Genomic DNA, 26,109 nt, shown 5'->3' with positions numbered 1-26,109 from the left:
GCGCCTACTTTGCAAGATGTGCGTCTTCTTGTTGACCAATAACCCTGCATGTTGATGGTCTGCAAGGCGCAAGACTAGTGTCTCCATTTAAACGCAGTCATTTGAAGGCATTATTTACCATTTGCAGATGAAACAAAAATCTAGCTTCAGTGCTTTAAAACAGTTCCAAAATGTGTGTTAGGAATAGAAACAACCAATGTAAAAAATTGAATTAGTATAGTCAATGTTAAGTCTTGTTAAATAATGTACCGAATGTGAACAATGGCTATAACAAAATCTCATTGTTTGTAGACTAAACCGTCTACAGCATTGTTTAGTAAGAAAATGAGTAATATCTCCTTAGTTTTGTGACTTAAAATCGCGTTTCTTTTTATGATGGGATGTTTTGTGATACAACCATAACCTGTACATATAATATGCACCAAATGTGCATATTTTGAACATTTTGAAATCACTGCTCCCAATGGTAAATAGTACATGTAATGCGCCTGGGAAGCGGACCTTGCATCCATTGCGGCGCCTTGGCCATGTTAACGCTGTCCAATATATTTCGTCGATATAAGATTATATCACGCTGAATTGATAGACAAGTATTACATAAAAGGGGAAAAGATATACTGAAACCCACTGTCACAGTGCCTTATACAACACCTTGGTGTAGTGTTCACGCATTTTCAAAAATAATGTTCTCTCTTGTTCCAGAGTGAAAGCATCATCTCAACATGTCCGGTCTGGCAAGAATTTCCTTGATCTGCTTTGTGGCAGCCACCGTCACTGTGTGTGCCAACGCAGAGCTGCAATGTAAGTGAGAGTTTCCTTTTTGGCCAAGAGAGAGACAATACAAGCTGCGGTCACGCTGGCAATAGATCGCGATCTTAAAGATCGCCATTTTTAAGATCGCGATCTTTTTATCAAGATCTCAATCTTTTACCAGTGTGACCAAGGAGGCTAATGTTTCTTTGTTCCTCTGTCTGTCTGTACGTCTCAATGGCGGATCCAGAGGGGGCGCACTGGGATCGCCTCCCTCTTTATTTGTTGTTAAAACAAAAGAAATAAAAAGATAAAAATGAGATTAAACCGGAAGTAGCACCAGAAATATTGTTTGCACCCCCTTTACGGAATTAATGGATCCGCCACTGCGTCTGGTGTCTGCCCCCTTCAATCAAACTTTCTGTGTGTGTATTTGAGTGTGTGAGTGTGCGTGCAGGATTGTGCGTGTGAATGTGCATGCCTATGCGTGAGTTTCATTATTTTTATTATCATTTTATCATTATTATGATGATCATGAGGTTCATATTTCCGAAGTTAGGAATGCATGGGAGCAGGGAACGCCCCTACACGTGTGGTGTGATAAGTTTCGGGTGCACGTGTGTGTTTGGATGCATGCAGATGTAGCGGTGCTGTATGTATAAAGCCACTAAGGCCGAATTCTTCCGAATAAATGTAGACCAATTCTGCCCGAATATGGCCTGAATTTGATGGATTCAGTGGATTCGGAACCCATTCGTCTCTCATTCGGGAGCTCCCCGAATCAGAGACGAATAGGTTCCGAAAAGGTCCCGAATCAGAGCAAAATCGCCAAGAATTGAACCGAATCAATTTTGGGCATCCCGAATAAATCCGAATGCCAACCCGAATAGTGGCCAGAATTGTGACCCGAATGCCCCGATTACAGCCGAATTATACAGCCGAATGACGATCCGAATCGGGACGAATATGGCCAAATGCACCGAATACGAGGCCTAAGCTCCCATTCAGCAATAAAGTAAGGGAGAAAAAAAAAAAACACACGAATGGGACAAAGTGAGTTTTGGCATATTTCATGCACGACCAAATGCAGAGAAGAGAGACCAAGAAAAAACCTCACCCTATTTGAAAGAAATCTTCAAATGAAAATCATATATCATTGTGCCGACATTCCCAAAAATGTATGATTTGATGTTTGCCGATTGGGCAATAAAGATTTAAGATAAATAAGGATGCCTATTAGATTTTCTTTTATTTTCCTTCCATTTTCATTTCTGTGTCGGCAAAATATCACTTTTGAAATTTTCGAAGATTTTAGTGGCCCGAAACTCCTGCTGCCAGAGAGAAAAAAAAGGTCGTGTCGAGGCCCGATATTCTTATAATAATAATAGACCCTACGTTTACAATCTTTCAAAAATAGAAACAAATTTCCATCATTCCTGAGTGCCCGTTTGTTAAAATCAAATGTATGATTGGCTAATGTGTGATGTACTATGCTCTTTTAACCACACTATAAGGAAAAAAGTTGATATCTTTATTCAGATTATGCTTTTTCTCTTGATGTGACCGTTTTCTGACTATGAATGTGTTGACCCAATCATATGAGACACGTGATATATGATTCGTAGAATATTATGAAGTTGGAAAATTCTTCAACTTTAATGTGGGGCGTGTGTTCAACTATATAAATATGTGCCGTGGATTTCGAATTTTCTTCTTCCATGAGGAATATCCTGAAAAGATATATTAGTACACATATACCAGGAAAAAAAATCTCTCACATTTTGTATCTCTCTTTCTCTCTTTTGGTACCGAATAATATAACTCTAATAATAACTGATAGTTGCGTAATGATTAAACTCCTTTCTAGACATGGTAGAGTCATTTTGTATGAGATCTATGTACTGCGGAGACTTCCATTATGAGCTCCCTCGTTGAGACTTGGCTTTATGAGCTCCCTTGCGGGGACTTTATGAGCTCTCTCGTTTGGACTTCATTATGGAATATCCACTATTCTTGTTTGATACGCTTTCAAGATTTATTCTATTTTATTTATATCAGTAATATTGTCTAGGGCAAATTATTTGTTGTATAGGGTCCCATTCCCCTCTCTTTTCTTTCTTTAAAACACAACACAACTTTCTCTCACGATTTCTTCCCAGAGGGGAGACAAAAGCTCATACCTCTTTTTTATAGTCCAATAGTATATAAAAGCATGAATGATAGATTGAAACTTCAACACAGTGACAGAAATTATATGAAAGATGACAATTGTTTCATTATATACATCCACAAAATTATGTTTGAGTAATTTCATTTTGGTTTGGGTCAAATTGTAAGATGTTATATTCTGTGTTCAAAAGACGAAATATGGGTAGGGCCTGCAGCTGCGAAAATTGAATAGTTTGCCATGCAACGGAAAAACCTATATTTATATCTATCTATATTGGGAATTAGACAGTCGTTTAATTATCCATGATTCATAATTAATGTATACCTTAATTGGTGTCGATACAGAAACGTTTTAAAAGCCTATACCCATACCGATGGAATAGCCCTTACAAGGCTCTCTCCAACGGTTGAACAAAAAAAAAAAAGACAAACTATCCATTTATCACGCCAAACAAACATTAACAACCAAACGCACAAATAAAAATCAGTGTAGAGGAATATTTGAAAAAAACAACAACACATAAGGTAAGCCTAATACATGATAAGAGACTAAAAGAAAACAAATAACCCTCATTGAATATTGGTATTAACTGAGACGTGATTGTCTAATCACGTATTAAGACAACACCATCGAAATCAGAAAGTCAACACCGGTCATTAACATTGCTCTCAATTGCTTTGGCCCTCCCCTTTAATAAGAAAGTAGTTTTTCTTACTCACCCTCCAAGCTAAACAATCTTAAACAAGCATATATAACAAAACGGAGTATGAATCTTCATATTGTATACTGGCTTAACAGGTATATTTTCCTCGCGACCATGGGTCTCTCAACGATCCTAAGAGAGATGAGTACTTGAGATGAGTGACAAGCATCCACACCCACCTTTTGACCAAGAGATAGCTTGTGTTTTGAATATTGTAGATCCCAGCAAACATTTATTTTGTAAGTTTTCTGAACGTTCTTGAAACTTTAAAATTCATTATTTGGACGTTTTGTCAAAACGTTTTCAGAATGACTTTTTGTGGAAGGTTTTTGACGTATTCAAATGGTTTCAAAAGTTTTAAGAACGTCTTTATAAAAACGTTTCTTAAATGTTAAGAAAACATAAAAAGCCTTTCTGAATTTTAAGGACTTGCAAAACCTTTTGGACGTTGTAGATGTAAAAAAAAAAAAGCTTTAAAGAATTATTCAAAACATTCTGTTGACGTTCTTTGGAAGTCCAGAAAACCTCTGAAAACAGTCTAGAAAGTTCAAAAACATTATAAAACGTCTAAAAAGGTCCGTTGACCATTTCCAGAGCGTCTAGAGAACCTTTCATATCCGTCTAAAACGTCCAGAAAACCTTTTAAGAACGTCTAATCTTTTTTTTTACGAGGCATTAAATGAAAATTATAGTTATGAGATTATGCAGGCACAATCTGGGAATTATGTACCCTATTCCTAATCCTATCCTTACCTGTTCCTAATCTCCTTCCGCCTATACCTACTATATCTTATTTCCAGTTGATAAATCTACATCAAATTCTTTTATATAACGGCAAAAATGTTGAAATGCATGAAGACATGATTACTAAAATTAAACCACTTATATGTTAATCATACCTCTTCGTAACACAATTTGAAATAGTGAATAACTTAAAAATAACGTGGGCACAATTTTTAACATAGAAAGTTCAAATCCATTATACTTTAGATTTCAATATTTTTTATTTTTTCTGGTTCTCAAATTTTAGACGTTTTTATTTGAATATTCACAAATATGCATGAACATTCATGATAAAGAAACTAATGACGAAGGCGTAGCGAATCAAATAATAACTTTTTAAAACGTTCATTGAAGACGAAGTCGATGTAGCGGACCTAATAAAAACGTTTAGTGGACGTTTATAAATGTCGAAGACGTAGCAGATGGGACATAATAAAACGTTTTGTAACGTCCATTACCTTTTTAAAAACGTTTTCAAAAACAAAAACAAAAACTGTCCTTTGCGGTAAATTCTGATACACATCCTTAAAGTATACGTTAAGTAAAATTGTCCATTTTATAAGAAGACCCACGGAACCTAAAAAAACAAAACAAAACAAAACAAAAAACCTTCAGGAAACGCTCTCAAAACGTTAAGTGTCTACTGGGTTCTCACTGTTTATTCCTACAATTAGACCAATTGGCCATTACGCTCTCTCATGTTGTATCATATCATTTCAGATGAAGTGGTGTGCGAGCATCGCACTATGTCTCTCAGCTGCCCCGCTGGTGAACAGGTTTACACCATGAGTGCAAGTTACGGTCGTCGCAGCAACCGCTTGTGTACGACTGGACCGATACAAACCACCAACTGCCACAGCGGGAGTTCCCTGTCTAGGGTCTCGAGTGCCTGCGATCGGCAGTCATCGTGCAGTGTTGCTGCAACCAACACGGTCTTCGGCGACCCCTGCCGTGGTACCTTCAAGTATTTGGAGGTCGTGTACGTCTGCGCCTCATGGACGCAGAGGCGTGTGTGCGAGCATTCCACTCTCAGCCTGTCCTGCCCCTCTGGACAGACGATCATCATCGGGGACGCCCTGTACGGTAGGACTACAGGAGCAAGCGTCTGTCCTCACTCAAGCATCCGAACGCAAAACTGCAGAGCAGCCTCATCATTGTCTCGAGTGAAGAGCAGCTGCGAAGGGCGAAACTCCTGCTCAGTGGCTGCCACAAACGGCGTGTTCGATGACCCTTGCGTAGGTACTTACAAGTACCTGGAAGTGCAGTTCGACTGTGTGTGATAGCATTCGGTAAGTTAACTCCATCAATACACTGTATTGTTCGTCCTATTTGAATTTGCAACACATTAGCCTCAATTTCGGTATAAAAGTGTAGGTCTATATAATTTGCCTATTGAGAGAAGAAGAGCATCATTACAAAATCTTGGTATGTTGATTTTTGTAAGCATTGCAGAGGGTTATTTACCCTCTCCCTGAGCTTTAAGAAAAAAGAAGATCTGATACTGATTCCAAGCAACGCTTCAGGTTTACACGACTCACCGCAAAAAAACATTGCCAGAACCATCATCTACAAAAATCTGCCCAAGAAATTAAACCAGTTGGTTGGGATTACTAAAACCCCTTTATATAACGAGGTAGGAGTGTGGATATTTTCTTGCTGTGACAGGTCGTGTAAATTATCAAAATAATATAGCATGCAGAAGGGATGAAAGAAGACATTGTAGAGTATATGTACTTGCCATTTTGACATTGTGAGCACAGGTGAGTGTTATACAAATACCTTACGTCATAAATGACATAGGCCCTACTCAATTGTTGGGTCTGCAAGTGTATGCAAGATTTGTACTGCATATGCACCGTCATTTTTTTTTTTTTTGTTACAAAGCATATATGAATCCGATTGGAATAGTATTATTCCCTCGAGGCAATATTTGAAGAGTCTGATATCAAAGCGAGTTAACTCCCATCATTTTCAATTGAGTTATTTTAGATTTAAGCATCTAACAAACAAAGCAAATGGTATATATTTAAATCATAACATCAAGAATAGTCCTTGTGATGTAACAGGCGAGCTCCCACTGGAAAGGTTTTATTTTGCTCTATCTGATGATGGAAATGGTGCTTAACCTGTTTTGCAAGCAAACTCTCCATTAACTTACGAGCGGGGCAAATGTAACTCGGAGGGGATGTCAATATAAAGCAATATCTTTATACTCTCGTGCATGCGCGACCGTCGTGTGGTAGTTTCGACTGAGTGCATCCAGGCTGCCAGGAGCCAGCTTTATGTATTGCTGTACATTACTTCAATTGCATCGTGTGATGTATATCGTTTCATCATAACGCCATCTAGGTAAGATAATGGTGTCCTTTTGTGGAGTCGGTAGAAGTTCCTTAAAAATCGCTGTGATAATATTTATGAGAGAGGTATTTTGCCAGAGAGAGAAAAAAAAATAGGTCCTTTTCCCCTGCGGTACATTTTAATCATGACCTTACAAACAATATTCACATTTCTCCTTTGTTTTTCTGCAGGTTTCCAGTCGATGACTATACCACATGGAGACAATGGGCTTGAACAAAAAATGTTGGATTTTATGGAGGGTTGTTACTCTACACGTTTTTTTTTTTCTGGTTCTACTGGGATATCTTATATGCCATTTAATTCTATCCAGAAGAATGGGTGAACTTTCTTAAGCTGGCGACGCAGTAGATTGACAGCTATCCAGGCACTTGCTCTGACGTCATTTGCTATAAGAATTCAAGAAAAAATTGACGAAAGTGTACATGCTTTCATCAACATAACAACATCTTCAATAAGATATGAAAAATCGCTTGTAGTACAGATGTATTTTTATTAAGGCGAAATCGTTTGAGTAACATAGACAAGAATACAGGCCTATCAAATTCTGACAAACGAGATGAGATAATTTTCATCCATGTTATTCAAACTTTGACTTATTGAAGTAGTATTGAATGATGAAAGCAGTTTCCAAGCATAGAAATAAAAAAGCTAGAAATATCGAAGGGTTCGACATCCTGGTTTTACTTCAATTATTGTATACTTCTTTTCCGAGCAAAATGAAATCATCATGATCGTGTGCACTGTCTGCGATTTCTCTTCTATTTAGCATGCATGAAATAATAAAACTTTCAAGGCTGTCAGCATATGCTAAAAACGGCTCTGATTTTTATGTATGAGTGACTTCTTTGTTTCAATGGATAGTATGCCCCCCCCCCCAAAAAAAAGATACAATCAGATTTTCGCATTGAAAACACCCAATATGATTAAATTGTCTAAAGGCTACTTCAGGGTCTTAAACTGTAACACCTTAGCTCTATTTTGCAGAAAATCCGATTCAGTTAAGCGGTCACAGAGAAATGTGGATTGTAGTAAAGTATGTCATGAGTCTGATTCTTTCAAGTTTAGTACTTCGATGCTCTTGTGTGTGAACACAATAGACAGGACTTGGAAGGAAGAGATTCCTGACATGCTCTACAAAATTCCTCATTTCTCTTTGACCACTGAAGCAAATGGGGTTGTCTGTAAGATGTGGGAAATGAGTTATAATAGTTCCGTACCCTGAAGTTGTATTTGGATTGATTCACTGTTTTTAAAGTTATCATTACGGAGGGTCCCGTTGTATTTTTTTTTTGGACATACGGTTTTAGGTTATGAGTTATCGTTAGCAAATCAAATCACTTTCCCCTTTAGATGAACTTCACAATTTTACTTCCGAACTCAAGTGATTTGATGACAAGAATACGTGTTATTATTATCATTTTTCATTCCATGACATAAGACGATACTAGATGAAGAGTTCAACATGTTCAGGTCATTGGTAGAATATTGTGAGGATATGCAGTCGAGTGCAGAGTGGTTGCAACGCAATCATTCAAAACTTTAAAATTCCTAATGTTTCTATTCCAGGCTAGAGTTTCTCTTATACTATTCTGTTCATCCGATTTTGCTTCATATCTGAAATTACATAAACTGTGAATTTGACAGGAGACATTTAAAATATCAGATTTTTAATTTTTTAAAATTTTGCAACTTTACTCTTTTCGACTGCAGATTTAGAAGATTTATAGGAATTACATTGTGTCTTGATGACTGAATCTGTTTTTCCAATAACGACATTGTGGTGCTGATGTAGGATCTTAATGAAAATCTTCCGTCTTTGTAATTAAAAAATTAACGGGAATATACTTATATGCGATATATGAATCCTTTTCTAAAATGATACAAAATAATTACGAGCATGTGTCTTCTACGCACTAAATGAAAATAAGAGTTCACCTACATGCTTTTCAAAACAAATATCAAACAAATCTAAGAGTAATAGAAATGCAGGAGACCATTATCGGAAGCACATAAGTGATGAGGATAATAGCCTCACACGTAATATAATACAGTGGACTCCCGTTATAACGAATTCCTCGGTACCGGCAGTTTTCTTAATCATTTGTTTCAAAATTTCGTTATAACCGAACAAATAAGCAATAAAGAACAAAGAATGGAAATTTCCCATCCTGCATTTTTACTTCGTTTTCACCGAAATTACAACCCTGTTCGTTATAACGGGAGTACACTGCACAATCAAAGATAATCCAGTCACCACTCATTAAGGAGATTCCGAGCTAGGAAACAAAATGATTATGGTAATGATAATGAATAACACTTATATAGCGCTTGATGTTTCTAAGCGCATTAATCCGGGAAAAGAAATATTGAGGTAACAGCATTATGTTCATATAATATAACAACAACAACAACAACAACATTAACAAACTTATGATATAGTAAACAGATTTGTTTATAACAATCATGACAAAGGTTTGAACTTATCAACACTTTCAGCATTACGAATAGAGAGGGAATTTATTCCAAAGAGATGGGTGAAATAACAGAAAAAAGCCCTATCACCATAATGGGTACAGTTGCGGGGACTATATGATAACATTGGAGAGTGGAGGAAGAACGGAGAGAACGGGTTGACGTGGAGATGCGGAAGGAAATCAAATCTGTAAGATAAGATGGGGCAAGATTATTGCATATCTTGTAAACAATAATAAGGAGTTTAAAGGTGAAATGTTGATGTAAGCGGAACCAGTGGAGGGATTGGAAAACTAGAGTAATGTTGTCGGCACTTTTGGTAAGGGTCACAAGACTAGCAGCTGCATTTTTGAATTCTTTGAAGTGGTGCAATACTCGAAGCAGAGAGACCAACGAGAAGGGAATTGCAGTAATCAAGATGAGAAAAAAAAAACCAAATGCGTGAATTAGACGTTCAGTGGAAGACTGATCCAATAACTTGCGGATTTTGCTAATTTTACAAATCATTCCCCAAACAGCGAAACGACATGAATTCTTAATGTGTTATTGACAGTTCAACTGCTTATCTACAATATCTCAGGGATCTCTGACGGACTGAGAGATTGGGATAGTACTATCTTTTAGAGAAAATTCTGTGAGAGAACTACCTCGCCTGAACTGATAATGAATGTATTAACATTTTGATTTGACACAATTCAACTTTGAATAACTGTTGCGAGACCATTGCCTAATATCATCAACACAACTACTAAGTTTGCAGAGTGGTTAGACTTGGGGAATTTGGTTGTAGGATTATGTCAATTTGAGTATCGTCAGCATACATAAAATGCGGAATGGTGCAGCATGGTGCAAAAGTCTGAAAGTGTACAGAGTTTGAGTAACTGGCTAAGTGTTATGTGCATGTGTGTGTGTACACACACAAAAAACATATGCATATGTATATATATATATATATATATATATATACATATATTATATATACACACTGCAAATATATATATATATCATATGTATATATATATATATATATATATACATATATATATATATATATATATATATATATATATATATACATACATATCCAAACACGTTAAGAATACACGTATGGGCTCCACGAAGAAATGAAGAAATAAACCGGTAATGCACTTTTTTTTGGCCAATAAAGAATTAGTTAATTCGACTCAAATCTTCAGCAGGCTGAAGAAGGCGGAGGCCGCTGAAAATTTGAGTCGAATAAACTCATTTTTTAATGGCAAAAAAGAAAATGCATTACCAGTTTATATCTTCATTTATATATATATATATATATATATATATATATATATATGTTTGTAAAGAGAATGTAAGTTTTATGATTGTTCTTGATACGCAAAACTCGAAACCCTTTCTTGGTTTATGAGAAAGAATTAAAAAGGCAATCAAATAGATAACAACATACTCTAATCATTAAAGCATAATATTGATTTGACATTATATCCCTAAACTGCTTTTTAAACATACGTGTATGAATAGATTTGCATCATTTAATGTCATCAGTTAAGGAGCACCACACGTCAGGTCTACGATATCTTAAATCGTCGGATTTGCTAAATGACAGTCGATGTCGCGCGTCCGGTTGTTGAATCTTCGAGGCATTCAATTTCTTCTTCCACTGCGGCGTGAATACAGCTTCCAGAGCGAGCGTGAGTCCGTCTTCTCATGTGACGTGAATTCTTCTTCCAGCGCAGTGCGCGAACTTCCTTCCCAGCATTCAGCTCCAACGAGAGACCCCTCCAAGTGGCAATGCTCACCTTTTCGTCGTCCCGTGGTCGAGCAATCCAGACGTGCACGCAGCTCGCCGAGATCCGCGATGACGACCGCGAAAGATAGCTAGGTGGCCACCCCTACTAACTTCATCTCCCTCCTAACTTATTTTTCCCTCCCTTCCTCGTTATTAAGATACTGGAGTGCGTTAAGCATGATGTGGTCTCTCTCTAACGTCGTTTTAGTAATGTTTATACGAGAAAATGACATGTACTACTTAGGCAGGAATACTGAGTTTAAAGCAGAGCTGAGAGAAGAATAAATATGTAATAGACTGAGTAACGATATATGAAAAAAAAATCGTAATCTCTTAACAGTGTTCTGTCGAGTCAAAGGAAAGATGATTGTACGAGGAAACTGGCTGCGGGAAGGCAAACCGATGCATAATCGTGCCCTATCATAGCTGCACTGTATAATACCGCCGCTGGTGTTATAAAAACATTTCCCACTTTTGATCCTGAATAGTTAAAAAACTATACATCAGAAAACACTGTCGACTGACTGTGTAACTAAATAGTGTACAATTCAGCTGGAGGTGATTTCGTTACGAGAGTGCGAATGAGTACCGTTAAATCAATGATTGAAATAAAGTCAAGTTCCAGACTTTGGTCAAATTTGAGCCCTCTGCACAAAATTGAACTTTGCACAAATGCCAATGATGTGTGTGCTTACAATAACCCTGAACAATATACACGAATACCACCTTTTCAGAGATCTGCTGACTAGGCTTCTGGACTCTTGCTCCAAGGCACACGAATGCCTTATTAATAATTCATGATGGATTCCCCAGGGCACTACTAGCCTGAATTCAAAGTAAAGGGTAAAACGCATGCACATGGAAAAAAGAAGCACACGTTCACATGTTCTTGCAAACATTACATTTTAGGATGAATAAAGACTAGATAGTGGAATTTATCATGAATACGTAATAGAGCATTCAAACCCTGGCCATTGTAAAGATCATTGCCTGGGTGTTAACCACACACTCCCATACACACCAATTACCCCCTGTGCAAAATGAAGATTTTGTACTGAGGGTTAAATCCTGAATTTAATGAAACTGATTTATGATTTCATTTCTAAATTACCTGCAACAATATTGTACACTACTAAGCTTTTGCTCATATCAATGCTACTGTCATCGCATATGTATAGTTTTTGAATGATTAAAGATTTAAAGTGGGATTTTTTTTTTTGTAACACCTAGTAGCTCTAGTGCTCGAATTTCAAGATCCAATGTTTCCAAATTAGTTTGGTATTGTCTTATTTGTCCTGCTGAAGCTGTAAGCTTGATGGGCTGGTGTATGTAAAGTGTTAACTAACCCTCGACCAGGGCATGGAGTATAGCTTACAGACCAGTTAATTTCCATCCGTCCCTGTTTCTGGTCGCCCCGCCCATATTTGAGGGGTTGAAGGAGTTAGATTGGCGTCACGCCAATCTAACGCCAATTTGACTGTGTCAAGTAGCCATCAAGTAGAAGCGACAATGCAGGATCGCTAATACACTGTAAAAAATGCGACATGCGACATGTTTATGAACCAAACACAGTGTTAAAAATCTAAACACTTTGTTTAACATCTAAACACCCGGTGTGTATAGCACGTGTAAAGTATTGAGAGTTAAAGTGTTTAGCTTGGAGTGTTTAGTTGGAGTGTTTATTCTGGCTATGTCCATGAAGTGTTGGAAATGGTGTGTAAATTGCAATTTCTAGTTTCTTTTTATCACGAGAAAGTGGAAACTGTTACGACATCAAGATGCACTATGAAATAATTCATGTTTTAGGCCTTTCATGGAAATGCCTAATCAGTAAGGAAAAAGGATAACCTAAAAATATGTAATACAACTGTAATAAATTTATATTTTGGTTTCGCATGTACCGTTCTATATTTTAACTGCTAGAAAAAAATGGGAGTTGCCTTTGTTAATAATTTCGTTCATGGTTTAGGGCATTACCCAAATGTTTGTTGGTTAGGCCTAAACACTTCTACTGTCAGGGGTGGTATTCTGAGGTCGTAATTAAGTCTGTAATTAACTTCGTGATTAAGTCGTGAAGTTAATAGGCCCTTAATCATGGGCAAAATCGGTATTCTGAGGACGTAATTAAGGTATGATTAAGTCCCCTGTAATTATCTTAGGCCCCTCCCATCTAATTGTTATTCCATCCAATCAGACGCGTTGTTAGAAGCCAAAATGATGACTACACGCGCAAATATGCCCTCAATGCGCGCTCCTGCACGCCCCCTGTAATTACAACCCAAGAGCTCCGTGCGCACACTCCGGTATTTGATTACAACCCCTCACCTACGCACGCGAAGATCTCAACCTCTTTGCTCACATAAAATGACAAAATTCCTCGAAGATCCGCTATATTTCTTTTTTTCTCTGAATTCTACGGATACCATGATAACAAGTTTCAACTGCTCCTCGGTTACCGAAGACCGATAAGCATCGTTGTGGCAGAGAAAACACGATGTAATGCGTGATATCGGAGTAGTTAATGACACTCTTTGGTATCATTAAGTTTTCCATTAACTTTCATACTTAATTACACCCTCAGAATACCGATTCGTAATTAACTCTGTGATTAAGTCCTCTCAGAGGGGCACGCGCATTGATACGCGCAAACGCGTAGGTCCTTCCCGCCAAAACGCTTGTTGTCATGGTAGTTAATAAACTCCCTACTTAATCATGCTCTCAGAATACCAATTCGGTAATTAAGTGCTAATCAGACACTTAATTAGCTCTCAGAATACGGCCCCTGGGTAAACAGAGGCGTTTACATTTAGAACGCCTCGTAAACACGTTCTAAACACCGCACGTGTTTAACATAAACACTGTGCTACTCGTACTCTACAAGTCAGCCGCGCATGTGACATGACGGCCGCGGCCACAACGCAAGCAGCACCATGCCCTGTACGTGCGCTTCTAGCGCACACTCGTGCTATGCATAATTATGACCATAATCAATGCACAATTGGCGGGAAAGGAGATGTGCGCGTACGGATGGATCTGTCTGATTGGCTGGCTGGCGCTGCCCTCCATAAGGAGCGTGATGTGCGTAGGCCTACAGTATGTGCGCATTCGTTCGCGAGGCTTGGTATGGTATCGTCGCGTCCACTTCACTGCCCTTATCGATCGACTGCGCTGCACACTGACTGTACTGTCGTACTATAGGCCTACTGCACTAGAGCGGATCTATGGCGTCGAAGCGATAAAGTTCTAGCCTGGCCGGCCTGCATGAAAGCGGTAAGTCTGCTAAGTCTGCTAAGTCGATGAATAACAAGATTTATTGCAAAATTGCCCTCGTTTAATGTAAAACTGTAGTAGGCGTAGAAATAGGCTACGCCCTGAAAGATTTTGCTCGTTTGTTTTAGTTTTCTATTTCTAAATCTAACGTTAGAACGGGGAACGCTCTAACGTTAACTGTAACGTGTTAGTGTTGTTAACGTTACAATATTCCTACACTCTACAGATTACCGGTACCGTAGTTATGGATAAACTCGGCCTAGCGGGTAAACTCACTGTATCTTTAATTTCACGAAGTTATGAAGTATCTTTCATGTGAATGACGATGGGTTAGTGACTACATTTTGAGTGAAATTCCGTTTTATTCCCTGTAAATTCTTCATAACTCAACAGGTGGTGAAAATTGAATGTAAAGCCCATTAGGATGTCTTGGAAAGGGATGCCGATGGCACCAAAGTGGGTGACGATGATGTCCTGACGACTGTTTTATTCTGCAAGACATTACCTCTGCTGGCAGAGAACGAGGAATGGTGCAGTCAGCAGAGTAAATCAACTGGGGATAGTACATCACTGTATACTACCCATGTGGAAAGTGGAAATCAAGTAAGTACATGTACTCAAAATTGCAGAGCCAAATCAATGAATATTATGTACTTAAAGGGCACGTAAATGAGTTTCTATAAAATGCAGATTTTAAATGCTTTAAGTTCTTCTGTTTGTTTGTTTGTTTGTTTGTTGTGGTTGTTGTTTGTTTGTTTTTTTTTTTTGGGGGGGGGGGGGGGGGAGGATTACCTACTCCCGACTCCCGAATCCAATCCATTAGCTAAAATAAATATGAAAAATTGATTTATTGCAAATATTGTTGAAAGTGTAAATTACAGATGTGAAAATCTTCACCCAAGAGACAAAGGATACAGTAATGGTCGTAATTCTGCTTGATAATTATGATGAATAAGAAAGAAGCAACAACAACAACAAAGACTTGAATTATTTCCAGAAAATTCATCAAAGTAAGTAAAAACTGACGCAAGACACTAAGTGCTAATGTGATGAAGGGATTCTGTCATTCCTTTTAATTTGAACTTGCTTATGGATTCAGTCAACTTCTTTGCTATCCATTCATTTTCAGAATCTATGGGAGCAGTTAAGTCCATTGTATTGTAAAGCCAACTGATTTATTTTCCTTGTGTAATCATTTCTTTTTACCAGCACCAGTACGTCATGGAAGAATTGATCAGGGATCCTGCCAAACCTGTCTGGATTAGAATGAAAGATGCATGCGCTTACTTCTATACAATCTGAGGATTACAAGGACATCGCAAGATACACCGGTATACTGATATACACTATATCTATAGGCCTACATGCCATATGAAGGAAATGAACCATGGATAATAATTTTGAATGTTACTAATCTTTTTCCCGCTAGCCATGTGATGTCTCACATCGTCATGATGCACTACAGATCTATTAGGAGGCATCCCACCTGTTAGAGCAACCTTTCTATTGTTTTTTTTTGTCTTCACTGACAGTGTGCATCTAAACCTGTATACTAGAATAAAGTAAATCATATGGGGGATGATAGGGTTTTGTATGCGATGGGGCTTCAGTTCTCCGTGTGTGTGTATGCGTGTGTGTATTACATAATGACGAACCTCTAAAGAAATATGAAGGTAGGGGGCCTGGATATAATTCGAAGAGGAATTCAATGCTTATTTGATGAAAATTGGTTTTGAAATGGCAGGGATATCCAAAACAAAGCGATTCTATTGTCCTCTGTGCTTACGATAATGGTCACCTGCATTCTTATTGCTCATAGATATGTGTAATTGTCTTTTTTAACAGCTGGTACGTAAAATTGTAATTTTATCTAACATGTAAAGACACTTGCTCGAAATCGTTTTGCACTATTAAGAAAAACAATTTTATTCACTTCATTTCATTCATCAACCAATGCCCTTGTAATTCACTGTTAAGGTATTACTCAAGAACTTTGTTCGATTGGCTTTCTGTTATATTCTAGTGCAAAAAGGAATATAGAAATCAAAACAAATCAAATCAAAATATCAGCCATTTCATTTCTTTTTCCCTCAGGTGCTTCCAATACAATCAGCAGATATTGGACGCAAATAAGAGGCCAGTAGTTGCATTTGTTTGGAATTCTTTGCAATTTTCTTGTAGACCTGATAGGAAATGCAGTATACGGTAGTTAATATTTTCTTTCTGAGATATTCTTGAAATCGGTCACATGGAGAGAGGTATTAGAAATGTAGTACAACATGTATGGAGAATAGGGAGGAGTCTTGCAACTGACTGACAAATTGACAAGGGAGGAGTCTTGCTGATCACATCGCGTGTTCATGACAGCCTTGCATACCCTCCCGCCTCCAGTTTCAATGCATTATTTTTTCTTTGTTCATATCCTCTTGTCTTTACCAAAAACTCTGCTGTGTCGAGATTGAAAGCAGCCCTCTATACCATGATTATGTGGAGTATGATGAGACTGATTAGACTCTAATAGACTATTCATGTACATACCCATTGAGTTTGACTTCTTTCTCCAAGGTTCTAGCAAGGTAGAAGTTTTTTCTCACTCACCCCTTGAAATCCACTAACATTCTAATATTTCTCTCAAAATAGCAAAAGTGAAAAATCCATACAGTACTGTTAGCCTACATGTACTTTCAGTGATCGTCGCAGCGAAAAGAACAATATCATGTATGTATTTAAGTTCCATTATTGGTACTGATCAGGGAGTGCAGATGTTCACCACAGGCTAAATACATGTACAGTGAAAACATTTTTATTTTTATTTTTTTTTTTTGGGGGGGGGGGGGGGGGGTCTCCTTATGATGGAGTGCATCATCTACACTCCCTGATCAGTACCAATACGACCATAGTGTTGTGCATGGTATAATTTGCCGTGAGCTAATCTGGTTCGGGTACACCCCAAAGCACTTTGCCAATAATTGATGCAATCTTCAAGGTCGGCATGGACTTGGTTCACAGACTGCAGTTATGTTGTTACATACATGTCAAGCTTCCGAAGCGTTGAGTTGCAATTCACAATCAACAAGTTTATTAGTTTGTTTTACAATACTAAGAATTAGTTTTGAATATAGTAGAAAGACGGCAATTCTTGAAAGTAGGCCAAGAATTACATGTGACTGAAAAGTAATTGTTAAATGCAATATTTTTTTTCTCCAAAATGAGTTGTGTGCCATTTCCTGCATATACAAACTTTACTGTGTGTATAGGAGAGAATTTCATTTACGTCTTCGTGTACAGGTCAGTGACTCCCAGGTATCTTGCATTTAACTCAGTATTGTGTCGTATAGCAAAACATGGCGATATTTAAAGGGGAAATCCAGTCCAAATACAAGTTAGTCTGATAAGAAAGAGTAAAATATTAAGAGTTCATTGGTAAAGTTTTGATCGAAATCGGATGTAAAATAAGGAAGTTATGACATTTTGAAGTTTCGCTAATTTTTGAGGAAACAGTTCTTGAATGGCTGATATGAATATGCAAATGGCAACGTGGGCATGTCATTCCCTCACAACTTACTTAATTTCAAGTTTTTCATTCAAACGCAATTATTCCCGAGGCTCAAGTCCTGATATATCTAACTGATCACTTTTCTGAAGTTATTCAACCAGCAATACCATAATGTTTCACATTTCATTAACATAAACATTGAATTGATTTTTTTTTTTTTTGTACACGATCAAAGGAAAATTGTGAGGTTATGGCATATGGTCAACTCACTCATTTGCATATTCATATCCACTTTAAACTGCTTTGCAGAGATTAGCAAAACTTCAAAATTTTATAACTTCCTTATTTTTCATCCAATTTCATTAAAATTGTTACTGTTAAACTTGTAAGATTTTACTTTTTTTATCAGATTATCTTATTTATTGGACTCGATTTCCCCTTTAAAGGATTTTAACTTTTTATTCATCAGATATTGCCCAAGCTTTGACTGATGTTTTGATAACTTGCATTCAGAGAATTGCCTTTGACTCTTGTAGCCAAAATGTTTGTGAAAGCTAACCCAGGTCTTCCCTGGTATTATGCGATGTAAGTGTGCTGATGATTTGGTACATACTGGGTAAATTTAATTCTATGAATGTTATGCGTTTATCTCATTCCATGCAAAAAAAAAATGGAAACAATCCACTTTACATTAATAAATACATGGGAATTAACATGCATGATGATATGTCTCATTTAAACACGTAGAAATCAGCATGTATGAATGTATGATGTGTAAACATGTCTCATATAAACAATTGGAAATTACCATGTATGATGTGTAAACATGTCTCATATACTAGTAAACACTCAGCATGTATAAGGTGTAAACATGTATCATATAAACACTGAGAAATTGCGATGTTTAATATGTAAACATGTCACATGTTTAGTGTATGCAATTTTGTGATCGATCTAAAAATCAGACATGTGTTCTGAGAATAAACACTAAAATGGCAAATAAACATGTCGCAGTGTTTTTAATCTGTCACAGCGAAAAAACATGTCGCAGTGTTTACATTGTAAACAGTGCGTCATGTTTATTTTTTGGTTCAGTGTTTAGATCTTAAACATTGTGGGTGATTATGTGACTGTGTGGTGTTTAGTATTTAAACACTGTGAGTGATTATGGTGTAAACGTTTGGTGTTTAGGCTGTAAACACAGCAGGTGTTTAGTTTTTAAACATCAGAACCGTTTAAAACATAAACATGTGTGTGTGATAAACACCTCGGGTGTGCTGAAAATAAACACAGCATGTGTTTAGTTCCTAAACATGTTTAATAAATAAACGCGTCGCAGTGTTTTTAAACTGTCACAGAAAAGTGTTTAGTTAGGTGTTTAGAAACTAAACAAATTTTTTACAGTGCTATAGAAGTGGTCTCCGCTGTACATTAACGGGTACAAACATCCTGTTTACCCGAACCATGTCTATCCTTAGTCAATCCATCACTATATATATATATTTTTTTTTTGATTATATACACATATAATTACTTATATTTATGTGATTATTTTGAATGATGATGATTACAATGAATAATGTAATGATAATAGTTATCATAACAATAATAACAAAAGTCACAATACAGGCTTGCATAGTCAATCATATCCTCTTCGTTGAGAAATACTGTCTGGTTAATGCTGATCCTCCAACGAATCCTTCCAGTTTTTGTAAGTTCAGGAAGCTGCATTTTACACAAACTTGAACATGCGACCGCACGGTTCAAAATTTGCAAAAAGAAAGCCAAAGCAACTTTCTACGTTTCTACATAGTTTAAAAGAGTAAGCTCTAAGCATTAAAATGATGTACTTTTTAGAATTGGACATCCTTGCCTATTCAAAGGTGATTGAGGGAAGAGAGATTTAGAAGGTGCAGGTTCATATACTCCGAAAGGGAGAAAAGATGATTTAAACACTAGGGTCACTAAGGCGTGCTGTACAGAATACAAATAGTATCAAGTTATCAAAATTGTGATCAATTTGATTGACCTTCATCATCATTCGTCAAGCATGAAATACAGCATGCTATAGTCAATGTCGCCGTATCTATAGAGTTAGTAATAGTCATTTTTTTTTTTCTGGGGAGGGGGATGTAGTCGACGATCGGGCTACATGCACCAGCATTATTTTTAGGTTTAATGTCTCTCTTCTTTTTACTCTTTTTGCTCGTATAAAACTCGTAGACAAAGTACTTCGACGCGTCAGTTGATCATGTTTCTTTATAATGCACATTAATCTCAGAATAACAAACTGCCTGCATAGAATTGAAAAGGGCTACTTGAAAATGAGGTGAAGATCGGTGGTGAAAATGATGATGGAAACTTGATGCTCTTAAAAAGTATCGAAATTGAAAAGAAATAAAAGAAAAACATTCGTCGTACAAGGGTTTGATAGATCATAGATCATGCTAATAAAATCAGACCGTTGTCTACACATCTATATACCCATAGTGCTCCTCAGTAGTGCTTTGGAAAGGCCTCGACTGTCAGACTGTTGATCCAGCCCTCGATCACCATACTTTCTTTACCACGAGATAGGTTGGTAAGTTCAGGAAGCTGTTCTTTCATCATTTTACACAAACTTGAATATGCGACCGCACGGTTCAAAATTTACAAAAAGAAAGCCAAAGCAAATTTCTACGTTTCTACATAGTTTAAAAGAGTAAGCCCTAAGCACTAAAATGATGTATAAACTTGTTAAAATTGGACATCCTTGCCTATTCCAAGGTGATTGAAAGAAGAGAGATTTAGAAGGTGCAGGTGCATATATTCTCCGAAAGTGAGAAAAGATGATTAAAAATATTAGGGTCACTCAGGTGCGTTGTGCAGAATACAAATAGTATCAATGAAAATTAAGGTGGAAGTAGCTCCTGTCCGAACATATATATATATATTAAGATACAGTCCAGAAAAATGCTAATATCTTAATTCGATTTGTTTTAACAGGATACTAGTGACATCTAAAGTCGATACGACAGTTCAATGCGACACTTTATTATGAGTGGTTACATATATCATCTTTGTCAACTTGAGTATAATAAGACACACTTGTGAAACATGGGATATTATATGCTATTCCATAACTGCCTTATTTCATAAATTCATTTGGAATGGAGGGACAGACAGGGTTAAGAAGATTTATTTATGTTACGATTTTACAAGGGTGGTCTCAAAATGATTGACCCTTCTGTAATCTTTTTGGCGCAGAAATTAACATAGGTAAAATCAATATCAGATGAAAACTATGATAGTGTGTGGAAATCGATAGAAATGCCCTTCTTAGATAATGTTAATGCCCTTAGAGATATTTTACGGAAATCTTATGCACCAGAAACTGTGTTTAACCAGCTAAGATGTACTCGGGTTTTAGATTCAATTTGAACATGGTATTTTTTTTTTAGGGATAGGGCATGCATAAACGAGTTTGTTTATGATTGTTTATATTTGGGTTCGATGCAATGCATCTGGTTCAACAAAAACATTCGATCAAAGTCTAAGCAATACTTTTCTTACGAAGATTGGTCTTAATCCACCCCATCCTGATTGCAAATTATTTGAGGAGTTAGTTCTTGACTATGATATTTCACCTTTACGAAGAAGGAAATAAAAATTTTTGTCACAGAATATTCCTGCCATATGGCTGGATGGGTAACTTCAGGTACCGTGGATTTAGACATTCATGCTGAGATAATCAAGAAATTATAAGAGTGTAAGAAAGTTACCAGATATGCATATTCTATACTTTTTGAAGAATGTAATCCCGACAAAAGTATTTCGTTTTGAAATGATTCTTGTCAACCTCCTGGCAATATGGATGTAGATTGGAAGAAAATACACAATTCAGAGCACGTTTGAAGAGTATTAAAGGCATAGAATTTTATATAATATCAAAGAAAAATGGTAAATTGCCTTTGCATTTAAATAAGATGGAGCTTTGATATATATTACCAACTGCTGTGATATCATCTTGAACTCATTTTTTTTTGTTCCTTGCTATGTATGTTTGTTTTTTTTTTGCTGCTCTGTATAATCATGTGAGTAATTACTCTGATTTATTTGTTTCTTTTATGTGTTCATAGAAAACTTCAGGAAAAAAAAAACAGATTTACAAAGTCCCATAAATGTCGACATTTATTCTGTAAAATTGCATTTAAACGTTCAGGCTTTTTAAGGTGTATATAGGGGAGAGAGTATATTCCTGCGTGAAACACTCGGCAATCGCTAATTTCTGTCAGTTTGGCCGCTCATCTATTTCAGTTCACCTATAATTATAGTTATTAACGACCATAGCACTTATGACATATATGTTTGTGTGTGTGTGTGTGTGTTTGTGTGCGTCACGTGAATACTGTTTGGCAAATATTGAAACAACAATGTTTATCGAAAGAATATATCTTAAAGTTACTAAATAAGTACAAAGTATACAGCTGAATTATTTCTGGAATTGAAAATATAATGATCAAGACGCCCGTAGTCAAACAAAAAACAACAACCCCAAAACATTTAAGGTATATTCTCAGGGATAAAACCCCATTTTAAGATAGTTATATCTAAACGTTGATGATGATCTCACAATGCGGGAAACAAACTGATTCACAGTGATATTCACTCAATAATAATAATTCACTTTTCCTGAATCTTGGACATTGTCAATTGTAAGACATAAAGAAATCGTTGAAAATTGAAGTGATTCAGTTTGGAACTTGACGAAATTTGCAGATTAGAGGTATGATACTGTTTAGATTTGCATTTAAAAAAATATGCTGTCACTAATCTAAAGTGTTCTACAGCGCTCTGTGAACAGCATAAACCGTTTAGCAAGTGGGTAATTCTATACTGTCTAACAGAGTATGATTAAGATCACTCACGGAGTTTTAATTTTTGGAGTAATTAATTATATTACTTGTTGTCACAATGTGCAGAAGCCCACTGTAGCACAATGCCTCACAACACCTTAGTATAATGTATAGTGTTCACGTATTTTCAAAACGCTCTCTCTTGTTCCAGAGTGAAGCATCATCTCAGCATGTCCGGTCTGGCAGGAATTTATCTGCTCTGCTTTGTGGCAGCCACCGTCGCTGTGTGTGCCAACGCAGAACTGCAATGTAGGTGAAAGTTTCCATTATTGCCAAGAGAGACAGTATAAGCCACGGTCACACTGGCAAAAGATTGCGAAGTTTAAGATCGCGATCTTTGATATCGCGATCTTTAAGATCTCTATCTTTTACCAGTGTGACCTCGGCAGATCCTCTGTCTGTCTGTCCGTCTGGTCTGTAGTGCCTCCTTCAATCATATTTTGTGTGTGCGTGTGTGTGTGTGTGTGTGTGTGTGTGTGGGTGGGTGGGTGTGTGAGTGTAAGTGTGTTCGTAGGATTATGTGCGTGTGGGTGTGCGTGCGTATGCGTTTATTATCATTATTAGTACTATCATTATCATCATTATTAGTGGATTATGGGGGAAGTTGGACAAAAATTGTGATTTTATGAATTTTTTCCGATAACTTTTCTGATATTTAGAACAGGGCACTCATATGCCCAGGTCGAAAATCCCATAGAACCAATAAAAAACCAGCAAAGCATTTCTGTTGGTTCCTAATGGTTTTATAGGTTTCTATTCCTAATATATTGATTTCTGTTGGTATTGTTGGGACCAACAGAAACCCGAATAGAATTCCATTAGAACAAATTGCATCCAACAAGTCCAACAGAAACAGACATAAGATCCTGTTGGTCCTAGTATTGGTTTCTATCGGACCCCTTGAAACCAATAGATTCTAGATAGTTGGGTTTTGATTTCTATTAGTTTTTATTGGTTTCTACTGGTTCTGTTGGTTTTCATTGGCTTCTGTTGGTCTCTATACATATATTGTTTTTTATATTGGTCATGAATATTCATCTAAAATTTGAATAGCAGTGTAATTACAGAAAAGCATTAACATCTTAGATATTTATGGTAAAATCAAAATGTGAACTTTATTAGAAATTGTATTAGACATTATAGTTTTGATGTACATAATTTGAACTTATATTACTAAGTATCATTTTCATTATATTGATAATGAAGTAGTAACCTATTTAGTAACCACTCCTAAAGGGTATGCAACTACTGGTATTCGACTATGTATAAAGAACTAGATGTTTATATGATATTGACTGGCCTCGAGGGAGATACCAGAAAATATTCTTTCGGTGTGCGCAATATTTATCTGGTATATTCCTCAAGGCCAGTCAATGTCATAATAATTATTGCCTATCCCCTAGGAAAATATGTGAATACGGGGATACACTATGATACAGATAAAGCCACATTTGACAACCTGTAGATCATCACCAACATGTCAAATAATTGAAAATTGTTCATCAATGTATACCATTCAACTCCAACTTCCAATATATATGTAGTTGTAACAGGCGAACTTCAAACATCTGAACGTTTTTACTCTTTATTTTTGTTTCTGTTTCAATTGAGAGAGATGTAATAACTGATTGTCACTCTACAGTTATTGAGCACAAATGGACTAGTCATTGTTTGACGTGTAGTTCTGCTGGAAGTGGTCGACCTTGTATGAGTTGATATCGGCGTTCTTCTGCGGTGCGTGTAACCGACACGCAGGGACGTCCTTTGAATGTCTTCGCTTTGCGGTTGACCGAAACGTTTTCATGTAAAGTGATTGGCGAGACGGAATGTTTACTGTGCACTCCCGTTATAACAAACACGTAGGTTATAACGAAATTCCGGTTACAACGAAGTAAAAATTTAGGCTGCAATGTCTTCCACTCTATGTATTTCTATTGTTTATTTGTTCGGTTATAATGAAATTCTGATATATCGAAAGAAAACTGCCGGTCCCGAGGACTTCGTTAAAACGGGAGTCCACTGTATATGCAAAACCCCCGATCCTCGTTATATGCTCTAATGTCGCCTGCTGAACTACCGACCCTGCAAAATACCAACTGCAATTGCCTCGCAAAACTACCTCGTGTAGGTAATAATAGTGATTATTCCCTAGGAATAAGTTGTAGCTTTTAGAGGAAGCAAGGAGGTGGACGAAGTTAGCTGATGTCACAGCACGCTGAATTAAATATTGGTTCCATAGTATTCAACAGAACATTCAGTTGATGATTACTGGTTTTCTATTGGACCAGCAGGAAACATTATGTTGGACCAACAAGAAATTTTCTATTGATATCCTTTTGGTGTTTGTTGGATTTTTATTGGATTTCTATTGGACCAACAAGAAATTTTCTGTTGGTATTCTATTTGACTAATATTTCACTTTCCCAGTTGAAACCAACAGGTCTGTTGGGTTCGATGGTCCAATCATGCCAATAGCCCTATCGGAATTTCGACCAGGGAATCCAGACTTACACCCACCAAGAGAGTGTTTGTTCTCTGAATATTGTTTATTTTAAATTCTCACTGTTCCTACGATGAGACCGATTGACGATTAATCTCTAATGCTTGCCATTTCAGATGAAGTGGTCTGTGAACATCGCACTATGTCTCTTAGCTGCGGCGCCGGAAAACAGGTTAACATCATGAGTGCAAGTTACGGTCGTCGTAGCAACCGCTTGTGTACAACTGGATCGATAAACACCCCAACTGCCACAGCGGGAGTTCCCTGTCTAGGGTCTCGAGTGCCTGCGATCGGCAGTCATCGTGCAGTGTTGCTGCATCCAACTCGGTCTTTGGCGACCCCTGCGTTCATACCTTCAAGTATTTGCAGGTCGTGTACGTCTGCGCATCATGGGCGCAGAGGCGTGTTTGCGAGCGCTCCACTCTCAACCTGTCCTGCCCAACTGGGCAGACGATCATCATCGGGGATACCCTCTACGGCAGGACTACAGGAGCAAGCGTCTGTCCTGCCTCGAGCAGGTACGTGTAAGAGCAAAACTGCAGAGCATCCTCATCATTGTCCACAGTGAGGAGCAGGTGCGAAGGGCGAAACTCCTGCTCAGTGCCTGCAACAAACGACGTGTTTGGCGACCCGTGCGTAGGTACTTACAAGTACCTGGAAGTGCACTTCGACTGCGTGTAATAGCATTCGGTAAGTTAACTTCATTGATACACTGTAAAATTTACCTGGGCATCTATACTGTTCATCCTATTTGAACTTGTAACACGTCAGCATCAATTTCGGTAGTAAAGTGTGTGTATTTGCCTACTGAGAAAAGGGAGAGCGTCAGTTGAAGTCGATTACAAATCTTGTTATTTTGATTCTTGAAAGCACTGCAGAGGGTTATTCACTCTCTCCCTGCGCTTTAAGAAAGAAGAAGATCCGACACT

The 26,109-nt window shown here is 37.3% G+C and overlaps 1 pseudogene; it reads left to right on the top strand.

Moving 5' to 3' along the window:
- The first annotated feature begins 722 nt into the window (after positions 1 to 722).
- LOC139731235 (L-rhamnose-binding lectin CSL3-like) lies at positions 723 to 25,861 on the top strand (annotated as a pseudogene).
- The last annotated feature ends 248 nt before the right edge of the window (positions 25,862 to 26,109 follow it).

Source organism: Diadema antillarum, unplaced genomic scaffold (assembly GCF_040938485.1).
Source record: "Diadema antillarum isolate AM-2024a unplaced genomic scaffold, OU_Dant_1.0 scf00000022, whole genome shotgun sequence".
In the NCBI taxonomy this organism is placed as follows: Eukaryota; Metazoa; Echinodermata; class Echinoidea; order Diadematoida; family Diadematidae; genus Diadema; species Diadema antillarum.
This window is presented reverse-complemented; position numbering and strand designations above follow the sequence as displayed.